Source organism: Carya illinoinensis, chromosome 1 (genome assembly GCF_018687715.1).
Source record: "Carya illinoinensis cultivar Pawnee chromosome 1, C.illinoinensisPawnee_v1, whole genome shotgun sequence".
NCBI lineage: Eukaryota > Viridiplantae > Streptophyta > Magnoliopsida > Fagales > Juglandaceae > Carya > Carya illinoinensis.
The window spans coordinates 4,612,332-4,626,200 of record NC_056752.1 but is presented as its reverse complement, the minus strand read 5'-3'; the positions used below and the strand labels follow the sequence as shown (position 1 = coordinate 4,626,200).

General features: G+C 30.6%; 1 protein-coding gene across 10 annotated transcripts in view; it reads right to left on the bottom strand.

The window, feature by feature from the left end:
• LOC122306859 (protein DA1-related 1-like) overlaps window positions 1-13,869 on the bottom strand; it is a 34,139-nt gene that overhangs the window by 8,257 nt on the left and 12,013 nt on the right. The gene's annotated exons all lie outside the window — the stretch shown is intronic.

Sequence of the window (13,869 nt, the reverse complement as noted above, 5' to 3'; positions counted from 1 at the left end):
CGGCTTTTTGCGGTAGAATATCTTCTATTTGCACAAAAGCTAATGTATTTGCAACAAGCAACAAACTATGAATCGATGCAATAGATTGTTTTGACAAGCATTGTTATCGTCCTCCTAGCTGCGAAAGTTAATAGATACAGAAAGCTCTTGGAGACTGCATTAGTACTTTTTGCAACGATTTTCAATACTGTAAAAAGTCATTTTTATTGTAACGAGGCACGATTGCGACTCAATTCATATAATATTTAAAATTACTTAGAGCTAGTTTGTTTTGATTTATTAGAATTGATCGGTCCATCTATATTTATTCAATATTAAATCTAAGATTTGCTTAATCACTATTATATATCACTCAAAATACTTATAAACATGATAAAGAAATGATATTATAGATATTGATTAGAATAAAGCTGTGAACTTTGAAAAAAATTTGAAAGAAAATCATTCTGAGGCCCAAAAGAAATCTATCTACCGCTTGAAGATTTACTTATAAATATTTTAATTACAAAACCTTTGAATAAACGTTCCTTTAACCTTTACGAAAGCATCAAGATGACAGGGTTAAATGATCTATATTCACCAAGCACAATCATATTAAAAGAGTTTTGATACACAATTACCATTTTCACAATTTTTAACATAATTATATTAATTTTGTTTTAAGTTGTTAATTAAGACAGCTTATATATTGAAAAATATTCTTACATGACACTAGCTATTAATTGCTTCGACCAAAGTAATAAAACAAGGAACGAAATAATTGACATTTGAATTAAACCCGCACCTCTAATATTAGAAAAATGATATTTGTAATTGTGATTGTGTAAGTGCCATATAATCTTTTTAAAAAAAATAAATTAATAAAAGATCCACATGAAAAAAAAAAAATTAATTTTTTAATATAAATTTCATTTTTCTTAGACAATTACACGATATTTACACATATTTCAATTATATATAACATTTCTCTATTATCATGTATCATATATAAACCTACAGTTCCAATTAAGCATATTGGGTCGACCGTCGACATACGTACGTAAACATGTAGCTCTACGTACGTGTGCGGGCGAAAATTCAAAAGCACATTTTCAGACAACGTATGATTTTGTCTCCAAGTAGTCAATCATGATCTATCAGAAATGCTGTTTAAATATTTGTCTTAAATCATTAATATCTTTGAATATTTCCTATAAAGTACAAATTCCTTCTTCTTGCTTATTTTTAGTGGCAAGACAAAATGCACATCGATCCCCTCGATCTCCTTCTGTGATTAGTTATTTTTAGTTAAAATTATTATTTTTTATTAAAATGAGTTTATTCATATGATCTCATGAAATAATTATTCTTTATAATAAATAACTAGTCATATATTCTCATTTTTCTTTTAATAATTTTATATGATTGAATTAATTTAAAAAGCAACAATACACGATGTTGGCCTTTTCTGAATAAAGGCAGGAAGCAATTTACAGAGTATTAATCCCGTCTCTCTCTTATTCACGCTCTTCATTTTTTTAAGATTAATAGTAAAGTCACTTTTACATATTTTATATATATGACTTTATTGATATGATTAATTAAATTAATTTTTTTTAATATATAATCAATCACATTAATAAAATACATAAAAAAATACATAAAAATAATTATCCTTAAATTTTTATTCTTTTAACTACCCTTCTTGTGCACACTGCAAAACTCTTTCATCTTTCTTTAATCCCTTTTGCTCCCAAATAAAATTTTCAACCAGTAAGAAGGAATGTGCGTCCTTAACTTTCTTTAAGAGAGAGAGTTTGTGCCCAAGAATACACCCGTCGGTGCTACTTACGATGGCTTTTCATCCAAGGGGAGGGATAAAGTTACACTCTTAGAAGCATTGGCAATGCAAGTGCAAATTGGAGAGGAATATGATAAAATCACATTGCATTGATCTAGCAAAGATTGAAAAATTTTAAATATCAACTACGATAAATCTTAGGTGCTCTCTATCTATGACCAATTATTATAAAAGGATCAAATATTATTTTATTTTAAAAATGTAAATCTTAAATCACAATTCTATCTTGGGTAGAATAAATGTTAGTATCGTTGTATACGTGATTGTTGAGTGAATGGTTGGCAAAATATATTTATTGAATAATTAGGTTGAGGGAAAAAATAATTGAAAAATAATAATTTTATTTTTTAATAAATTTATTAATTAATATATGAACTGTATTTGTAAAATATTAAAAAAAAATTATCAAATATAATTAAAATAATTAATATTATATTATTATTTAGAATTTAGGATAGCTAGTCCAATACAGACTAATCTAACTAAAAATCTATATTATAACTAAAAGGACACATTAGAGTTCCATTTTAGATTGCTCTAATGGATTGGCTAAATCTAAAGGACACTTTTAGCTAAATTGAGATAGATTTGACTTTGGCTATTCCAATCCCCACATTGGAATAGCTATTTTTTCATTATATAACAATAAAATAATATGAATTGTGTAACAGTCCGTTAGAAATTTAATTGTGAAATTTCTATTAGCTTTAGGAACCTCATAAAGACCCCATAAATTTTCACGAATCCATTAATCGTATAGGTTTTAGTCTAACTACATAGTTAGTCTTATTATTTATTATGGTATCCGAAGTGTATTTTTGATTATTGGAGATAGTTAGAAGTGTCAAAATATATTATGGTTTGTGCCATTAGACTCGGAGGGTTATTTAAAGTCTTATGGCGCAATAACATTTTTTCATATCTTCGGACGAAACGTTTGTTCAAAAATGTAGATATTATTGGATAAAAATATCTTGAGCTAATTTTTATAGATATTATTGGATAAAAATATTTTAAACTAATTTTGTGGATATTATTGGATAAAAATATTTTAAGCTAATTTCGTAGATATTATTGGGTAAGAGAGTCCTACACTTAACTCTCACTTCGGGTAAGAGAGTCTCACACTTAACTCTCATTTCGGGTAAGAGAGTCCTACACTTAACTCTCACTCCAGTCTCATCTCTTCCATATCTCATCCATAAGTATCTCCAGTCATCCCTTCCCACGAAATTATCTTCATTTACACTTTCCATTAAAAGAATATCAAACACGCTCTCTCGGACAGCTTTTAAGAGTTCTTTTGCATGCCCATTTTGAAACTTTTGTAAGTGGTTTATCATAAAGTCTCCTTCATATAAGTTGTTCCTTTTTGAGTTTAGTTTACGTGGATATCTTACTTGTCCCATTTGAAGATCATTTGGTCAGTAAAATATTATGTAAACTATAGAAAGATCATTCTGGGAGATAAACTGGAGAATATGTTATAATTTAGAGTTTTTGACCAAGCTGATGGATAGATAAGAATCCGAAATTTTTATGGAGTATTGTTAACATGTATATATGACTATTGATTGAGGAGTTTTGCATGATTAAAGGTTTTGATGAAAGATTTTTTTAGATTTAGAAACTGGAAGAGGAAAAACAGTTTTTGTTTTGAAAAAGTTTAACTCTTTGGTGGTCTAAACTTATTCCAATAACTTTGATAATTTTATTGGAGGATCCTAAGCATCTTATATACATGTTATATTATTATTTTGAAGATATTTGATGTTAGTTCCATAGATATGAAATTTTATGCAAAGAGATATTCAGATAAGGCAAAGTGTGGATGTTCTTGGCTTAATTTATGTTTTGGTTAATTTTTAACCATGTGATCTTGAATTAGAAGCTTATATATGTTTTAAGATATCTTTTTAAACCATGTGATTGTTTGGTTTGAAGATCACATATTTATAAGTCATAGATCAAAAGGTTGATCAAAACAAGTTGGAAACAAAAATCAATAGAAATAGCATATGAGAATTTCGGCCCTATGGAGTTTTAATAGTTGTGATTAGTTTTAAATTTTTCTAAATTGATATTTGAATTGAGGATAAAATTTACATGAGGCATGTAAATTTTAGTGACTTTTGGAGTTAGTATGCAAAATCCTTAAGTTATGGATAAAACAGTCATTTTCCTACATGTAGAGTAAAATGAAAATTTTACTCTTTAAATTAGTATTTTTCCATATTTCAATTTATTAGTGATTTAGTGCTAACTTTTAAAATCACTAATTACAGTTTCTTGTGATCGCGCCTAAAATTTTATAAGTGTTGCCCAGATGACTAACACAAGATGGGGGTGAATTGATTTGTATTAAAAAAAATAACAATTGTAAATCAAATATATAATATAAAATATAAACAAAATATGAAATAACAATAAATTTAAAGAGTAAGGATAAGAGAGAAGCAAACTCAGTATTTTAACGAGGTTCGGCCCCACTGCCTACGTCCTCGCTTTAAGCTACCCCTTGAGGATTCCCAAATTCACTATTCAACCTCTTTCAGGTAGAGATAGAAACCTATTACACCTTTGAACAACACCGCTACAAAGGATCCGTGTAGAACACCCTCTACACTTGCAATCACCTTACACGTGGTGATTCAACTATTCCCCGTGTAGAATACTTTCTACACACACAAGGATTATACACACCCTTTTTCTGATACAAAAGCTGATGGTGGGTAGGTTATCAGAAAACAATCATCAATGAGTGAAATAAGAACAATACAGCGCAAACTATATCTCTCAAAATGAACAAGAATTAAGGCTCAATGCTTAAAGAAGAGATAATGAAAGTTTTGAATGAATGTTATATACTCTAGATGTTGTGAATGTGAAGCTCTCAAATGATCTATTTATAGGCATATGAGACTTCATATTCAAATTTAAAAAGATTCACATGTCAAAGACAACATCATTCACTTTTTCAAAAAAATCAAATCTAATCTTTTACTTTTGGCATATGACAAAAGGAGCACACTTTTCTTTTCAAAAAATTCAAACCTAATCTTTTACTTTTTGTATATGACAAAAGGAGCACACTTTCTTTTTCAAAAAATTCAAACCTAATCTTTTACTTTTTGTATATGACAAAAGGAGCACACTTTACTTTTCAAAAAATTCAAATAAAATCATCTACCTTTTGTATAAGTCTAAAAAAGCATCAATCACTTTTGAAAATATTCAAATAAAACATGCACATGTTAAAGATGACAATCAATCATCTTTAATATTTTCAAAGATCAACCCTTTAATCAAGGCATGCACATGTAAAAGATGACAATCAATCATCTTTCAAAATTTTCAAATTTAATTTTCAAAAATATTCATGCACATGTGGAAAATGTATTTTAATGCTTTATGATAAAATATTAATTTTGAGCATTAATCCTAATTTCGAATTTTAAGAGATTTACAACATTACTCTATGATTTTAATGTGAACTTATTTCTTTCTTGCTCATGCTTAGTTCTTTGATGTGCTTGACTCCATTGTGTGGACAATTTGAGTTTGAAACTCCTTTATTCTTTGAATTCATTTGTTATCATCAAAATCCATGTATAGATTTATAATCACATGAAACTTGAAACTTTGGGTTCAACAATAAGAAATGCGGAGATCGAGGTAAGTTAGCTTTTAACTTATTAGTAGTCTACTGTGTATGTGTGCTAAGTAAAGGAACTACAGTATATGTATGTGTGTTATCATATATGTCATGCCATGCCAAGTCATCACGTAATTGTTTGTTATACAGAATTTATTTTGTCATCAGTTTTTATCTGTTACATAATATATTCTGTCATGTATTGTTGTACATTACAAGTACATCATGCTAAGTATGTCATCTATTATATGTATGTCAAGTCATATGATATTTACTGTTGCAAGTATGTCATGTTAAATATATTGTTTATTATATGTTATGCCATGTTACGAAATGTTTCTATCTCAAGTTGGTCATGTATTTCAAGTTATGTTCAGGTCATGTTATGTTACATCAGGGGTTCAGTCATTTCGTATTCCAGTCACGTTTCATCTTGAGTACATTCAGTTTCGTGGGGTTCACAACATCTGTGGCACATGAAATATGGGGTCACAGTAATTGTGACGCATACACTACGTGAGACACAGCAATTGTGACGTGTAGAATACATGAGGTCACAACAACTGTGGAGTATGTATTTACACATAGAATACATGGGGTCACAACAACTGTAGAGTATGTATTTAACTGCATTGTAATGTGTAGAATACATATGGCCACAACAACTGTGGAGTATGTATTTACACATAGAATACATGGGGTCACAACAACTGTGGAGTATGTATTTAACTGCATTGTGATGTGTAGAATATATGGGGCCACAACAACTGTGGAGTATGTATTTTTCATGTTAAGTCAAATTTGTGTAGAATACATGGAGTCACAATAACTGTGGAGTATGTATTTACACGTAGAATACATGGGGCCACAACAGCTGTGGAGTATGTATTTTTCATGTTAAGTCAAGTTTGTATAGAATACATGGTGTCACAACAACTATGGAGTATGTATTTATACATAGAATACATGAGGCCACAATAACTGTGGAGTATGTATTTTTCATGTTAAGTCAAGTTTCAGAACAAGTTCATGATAAGTCAAGTTTCATATCACGTTCATGTTAAGTCAAGTTTCAAAACAAATTCATGATAAGTTAAATTTCATATCATGTTCATGTTAATTCAAGTTTCAAAGTAAGTTCATGCTAAGTCAAGTTTCAAATCAAGTTCATGTCAAGTCAAGTTCAGTTCATGTTTCAATTTAAGTCATGTCAATTATGCTATGTTGTACGCCAAGTTATGCTTTAATTATTTATGAATTTGATTATGCATTTATACTTTTACTGTCATCTATGCATCATTAGCTTGTGTGGAAGTTTTTGTTAACTTACTGAGATTTGTAATCAAATCTCATTTTGGTAGTCCCAACTACCATTCCCCCCGAATGGTAGATCTTGTTACAGGACCTGAAAGAGAATCAGGAGCTGATCAACTAGACACAGTTGACTAAGCGACGGTGCGACGTCAATGTTGATATAGTAGTTAACGTAAATTACTACTTATACGATGGAGTTGCATCTCTAGTACTTTTTGGATCATAACCATTTTGGACTAGTGTTGTGATCTTAGTTGTTCAAAGGGTCTTTATGTATGAAGTATGTTTTAAATATTTGGGATATTTTCAATTTGGTGCATAGTATTGCTAAAGAAAAAAAATTATCTGCTTCGAATATTATATAATGTTAGATACATGTTAGGAACATTGCATCTTTTATGTCATGAATGGAGGCAGGTAATCTTGTGTTGCATGTCTCGACGCTTTAAATGTCTGTCCGATCCCAAACAGAATTTGGGGACGTTACAAAATAAATTTGACTTTAACTATTGTATTCACATTAAATTCCCACCTGGTTCAACTTTTTCCTATTTCTTCTTTCTTCTATTTTCCTCCCTCTCTCTTCTTCTCTCAATTTTAGTTTCTTAATTTTCGTGTTTTTTATTTTGGTATCTCGATTCAGCTTTTCAATTCAGAACCCATGCAGTGTTGCTTTCTTCTTCTCCCAGTTTTTTTTTTCTTAATCATCTCGAACATAGCAGCCCGACAAAAGTTAAGTTTTAAGAAAGAAATGTTCAAAAACAATGAAACGTTATTGTCGCTACAATTCCACCTAGGGAAACTTACAAAAAAGCAATAGAAACTGTTGCCCAGATGACTAACACAAGAGGGGGGGTGAATTGAGTTATATTAAAAAAAAATAACAATTATAAATCAAATATATAATATAAAATATAAACAAAATATGAAATAACAATAAATATAACGAGTAAGGGTAAGAGAAAAGCAAACTCAGTATGTTAACGAGGTTCGCCCCACTGCCTAAGTCCTCGCCTCAAGCTACACCTCGAGGATTCCCAAATTCACTATTCAATCTCCTTCAGTTGGAGATAGAAACCTATTACACCTTTGAACAACACCGCTACAAAGGATCCGTGTAGAACACCCTCTACACTTGCAATCACCTTACGCGTGGTGATTCAACTATTCCCCGTGTAGAATACTTTCTACACGCACAAGGGTTATACACACCCTTTTTCTGATACAAAAGCTGATAGTGGGTAGGTTATCAAAAAACACTCCTCAATGAGTGAAATAAGAACATTACAGCGCAAAACTATATCTCTCAAAATGAACAAGGATTAAGGCTCAATATTTAGAGAAGAGAGAATGAAAACTTTGAATGAATGTTGTTTGCTCTTGGTGTTGTAAATGTGAAGCTCTCAAATGATCTATTTATAGGCATATGAGACTTCATATTCAAATTTAAAAAGATTCACATGTCAAAGACAACATCATTCACTTTTTCAAAAAATTCAAATAAAAGGTTCTTTTTTTTTTTCAGTTGTCAAAGACAACATAATTCACTTTTTCAAAAAAATCAAACCTAATCTTTTACTTTTGGCATATGACAAAATGAGCACACTTTCCTTTTCAAAAGATTCAAACCTAATCTTTTACTTTTTGTATATGACAAAAAAAAGCATCAATCACTTTTGAAAACATTCAAATAAAACATGCACATGTGAAAGATGACAATCAATCATCTTTAATATTTTCAAAATTCAACCCTTTAATCAAGGCATGCACATGTAAAAGATGACAATCAATCATCTTTCAAAATTTTCAAATTTAATTTTCAAAAATATTCATGCACATGTGGAAAATGTATTTTAATGCTTTATGATAAAATATTAATTTTGAACATTAATCCTAATTTCGAATTTTAAGAGATTTACAACATTACTCTATGACTTTAATGTGAATTTGTTTCCTTCTTGCTCATACTTGGTTCTTTGATGTGCTTGATTCCATTGTGTAGACAACTTGAGCTTGAGACTTCTTCATTCTTTGAATTCATTTGTTATCATCAAAATCCATGTGTAAATATATAATTACACAAAATTTGAAATCTTGAGTTCAACAATCTCCCCCTTTTTGATGATGACAAATACTTGATAGAACCTGAAAGTTGTATTAATACTTAAGCTCCCCCTGAGAATGTGCGTTAGTTTTTCAAGCAAAAGTATAAATATAATTCCAAGCATATATAACAAGTTTAGCAATTTAAACAATGTTAATGTTCTAGTCTAATACTTCTCTTCCTTTTGGCAGCATTAAAAAGGATCCACAACAAGTAAATGGACTGAAGAAAACGATACGTTTAATAGTCACTGTAGATAGTTGAAAAAAAAGAGCCGTCTGTGACCCAACAAATGCTGCAAAGTCTCGAGGCCTAACTCTATGAATTTAGTGCGGCTGGAAATTTAAACAATCGTCTGATGTTGTTGACAAACGTGATTGAAGGCTCTGAGTTTCCAAAAAAAAATGTCATTTTCACCGATCGGGAAAAAATACATTACTATTTGACTTGGATGATAGCTTGTCTTGTTCTTTATGCTATCTCTATAAAATCAGTCCTGGAGTTCATCCAATCCGCATCAAGTTTTCTTCTCATCTCTATAACTCATCTGCATTCCTTCAACATTCTCGTTTTAAGCCTTCTATTCTTTTCTCAATGGCTCATTCTTCTAACATTTCTCTAGATCCATCCATGAGGCATTCTGCATCTCAACCTCCTGTCCTTTCTGCAGCTACCATTGGTGCCATGTTGCAGCAGGAAAATAATAATCTGACTAATAAGTCAGATTCTGATGCTATTTATGACTTGGTGAGTCTTGGGACTCGCTACTCTTCCTCTATTATTGCTTTTTCTCAGCGGCTACAAGCCAAAAATCATAAAGTTGAAAAGCTCAAAGAACAAATTGTTGTACTTCAACGAATTGTTCAAGAGTCTCACACAAGGGAAGGAATCATTCGGCAGAAGAATAAACAGTTGAAATCTTTATTAGATTCTTCATTCCGCTTGCCAGTTCCCATGGATAAGAATGATATGATATTGTATGAAGAGAATGAGCGTCTCAAACATGAGGCTAAGAATCTCAAGTTTATGTAAAAGTATTTAAAAAATCTATCTCTATTTTTATTGACTCTAGTCTATCTTTTAAGAGATATTCATAGCATGCATCATACCTATTTCTCTTCTGATCATACATAATCTATCTTCTGGTAAAGGCTTTGTGAAAATATCTGCTAACTGATCGTGTGTGTTTGTAAATTCTAGTACTATATCGCCTTTCTGCACATGATCTCGAAGAAAATGATACCTTATTTCAATATGCTTAGTTCTAGAATGTTGTACTGGGTTTTTTGAAAGATTTATAGCACTTGTATTATCACATTTGATTGGAATGTAATTATACATGAGTTTAAAATCTTCAAGTTGTTGCTTCATGTAGAGAACTTGGGCACAACAACTACCCGCAGCAACATATTCTGCCTCAGCAGTAGATAGTGCAACAGAATTTTATTTTTTACAAAACCAAAAAACTAGTGCATGACCTAAGAAATGACATGCTCCACTAGTGCTTTTTCGATCTATTTTACAGCCAGCATAATCTGCATCTGTGTAACTGATTAGATCGAAAGATGTGTGCTTAGGGTACCATAACCCTAGGTTAATTATACCACTAAGATATCTAAAAATGCGCTTAACTGTAATTAAATGTGATTCTTTTGGAGATGATTGAAAGCGTGCACAAAAGCACACATTAAACATAATATCTGGTCTACTGGCTGTTAAATATAATAAGCTACCAATCATACCTCGATATATCTTCGAGTCAACTGGCTTACCGGATTCATCTTTATCAAGTTTAGTTGATGGGCTCATTGGTGTTCCAATTTCCTTAGCATTTTCCATCCCAAACTTTTTCAGTAATTCCTTACTATATTTTGATTGATTAATGAATGTCTCACTTTTTGCTTGCTTAATTTGTAATCCGAGAAAGAATGTAAGTTCTCCTATCATGCTCATCTCAAATTCTTCCTGCATAGTCTTAGCAAAAACTTGACACATATTTTTATTAGTAGCACCGAATATTATATCATCAACATAAATCTGAATCAAAAGAATATCATCATTTTCATATTTAATGAAAAGAGTTGTGTCGATTTTTCCTCTTGAAAAACATTTTTCAATCAAGAAACCACTGAGTCTCTCGTACCAAGCTCTAGGAGCTTGTTTAAGTCCATATAATGCTTTTGTGAATTTGAAAACATGATTTGGGGAAATATGATTTTCAAAACCTGGAGGTTGCTCAACATATACCTCTTCATTTATAAAACCATTTAAGAAAGCACTTTTAACATCCATTTGAAAAAGTTTGAAATCTTTATAACAAGCATATGTAAGTAGCATTCGAATAGCTTCTAATCTTGCGACAGGTGCATATGTCTCATCATAATCGATTCCTTCTTCTTGATTAAAACCTTGGGCTACAAGTCGAGCCTTATTTCTAGTAATGACTCCGGACTCATCTTTCTTGTTTCTAAAAACCCAGTTTGTTCTAATAATAGTATGATTTTTGGGTCTAGGAACAAGTGTCCAAACATCATTTCTTTCGAATTGATTTAACTCTTCTTGCATAGCTAGAATTCAAGATTCATCAAAAAGTGCGTCATCAATATTTTTGGATTCAATTTGAGATAGAAAAGCAGTATGATTGCAAATATTTCTAAGAGATGATCGAGTACTTACACCTTGTGAAGGTTCTCCCAAAATTTGTTCCACTGGATGATCTTTCACAAATTTCCACTGTTTGGTTGCATCTTGTATTAAATTTTGATGATCTTTCCTGATGGCTCCATGTTTAACTTCCTCTATTTTTTTTTCTTTGTTGAGATTGAGATTTTCCGTATTATTTATACCTCCTGTTTCTTCATCAATAGATTTCTTGGAGAGTGAAGAATTAGATTCATCAAATACTACATGCATAGATTCTTGTACAGTTAAAGTCTTTTTATTGAATACTCTATAAGCTTTACTATTAGTAGAATACCCGAGAAAGATACATTCATCAGATTTTGCATCAAATTTGCCTAAATTATCCTTGTCATTCAAAATAAAACATTTGCATCCAAATACATGAAAGTAACTAATGTTGGGCTTTTTCTCATTCCAAAGCTCATAAGGGATTTTATCTAACTTAGACCTTAGCGTAACTCTATTTATAACATAACATGCAGTACTTACCGCTTCAGCCCAAAAATAACTAGGCAAGTTGTTCTCATTGAGCATTGTTCTTACCATCTCTTGAAGAGATCTATTTTTCCTCTCTAATACCCCATTTTGTTGAGGAGTTCGAGGAGCAGAAAATTATGCACAAAACCGTTTTCATCACAAAATGTTTCAATATTTTTATTAACAAACACTTTTCTCCTATCACTTCGGATACTTGAAATAGTATAACCCTTTTCATTTTGAATTCTCTTGCATAACTTGGTAAATGCATTATGTGCCTCATCTTTATGAGCAAGAAAGATGACCCAAGTATATCTAGAGAAATCATCAACAATAACAAATGCATAATATTTTCCTCCTAGACTTGCAACTCTATTTGGTCCAAAAAGATCCATGTGTATCAGTTGCAATGGTCTAGTAGTGGAAATATGTTTCTTATTTTTAAAAGAAGTTTTTGTTTGTTTACCAAATTGGCATGCATCACAAATTTTGTCTTTAAGAAAATATGTTTTTGGTAAACCTCTCACAAGATCATTTTTTGAAAGTTTGGAAATAAGTTCCATGTTGGCATGACCTAATCTTCTATGCCATAACCAACTAGTTTCATTTTGAACTAAAAAGCAAATAGCATCTTGTGAGGTAATTTCTTCAAAATCAATTGTATAAACATTATTGTTTCTAAAAGTAATAAAACAAATATTACAATCATGATCATTCAAAATAATGCACTTATCCATTTTGAAAGTAACTGTAAATCCTTTATCACATAATTGACTTATGCTCAAAAGATTATGTTTTAGACCTTCAACAAGTAGAACATCTTCAATTATGAGAGAAGATTCATTACCAATTTTACCTATTCCCACGATCTTCCCTTTCGAGTTGTCTCCAAATGTCATGTGTCCTTTTTCTTTAGATCTAAGATCAAAGAACTTAGTCTTGTCTCCCGTCATGTGTTTTGAATATCCACTATCTAAAAACCATTTATTTTTGCTTGTGGAAGACTTCATGCATACCTATAAAAACAATTAAAATGATTTTTCTTGGTACCCAAGTTCTTTGGGTCCTTTATTTATTAGTATTAGAAGAAACAAGATTTTTAGGTACCCATATGGCCCTAATAGTCATTGTACGATTTCTTCTAATAGGACAAATATGATAATTATGACCATTTCTATTACAAAAATTACAAATAGCATGTGACATATATGAAAAACTTGAATGATTATAATAATATCTTTTTTTGACAAAATTATTTTTATGAAAAGAATTTTGAATATTAGTCTTTGATATAGAATGATTATCAAAGAAATTTTTATAAGGTTTGTATTTTTGTTTTGGCATATATCCCAATCCTGCCTTGTCAAAAACACATCTTTGACTACCAAGAAGTTTTTCAAAATTTCTTTTTCCATTTGTAAAGTTTTCAATAATATTTTCTAAATCAGTTTTCTTCTTATTCAATTCAAGATTTTCATCTTTCAAAATGATACTTTCTTTTCTTAAAATTTCAATTTCGTTTGTTAAAGAAGAATTTTTCTTTTTCAAAACAGTATACTTGATACCCAATTTTTCAAATTCCTCATAAACCTCTTCTAAAATATTTTACAATTCTTCATATGAAGGATTTTCAATATTATCAAGATTTGTTACCTCAATGTCATCTTTAGCCATAAGACAAAGATTTGCTGATTTTTCATTGCTTGCTTCACTATTTGAGCTACTTGAATCATCATCCCATGTAGCTTTCATTACTTTCTTGCTCTTGTTTCGATCTTTCTTTAGCAGATGACAATC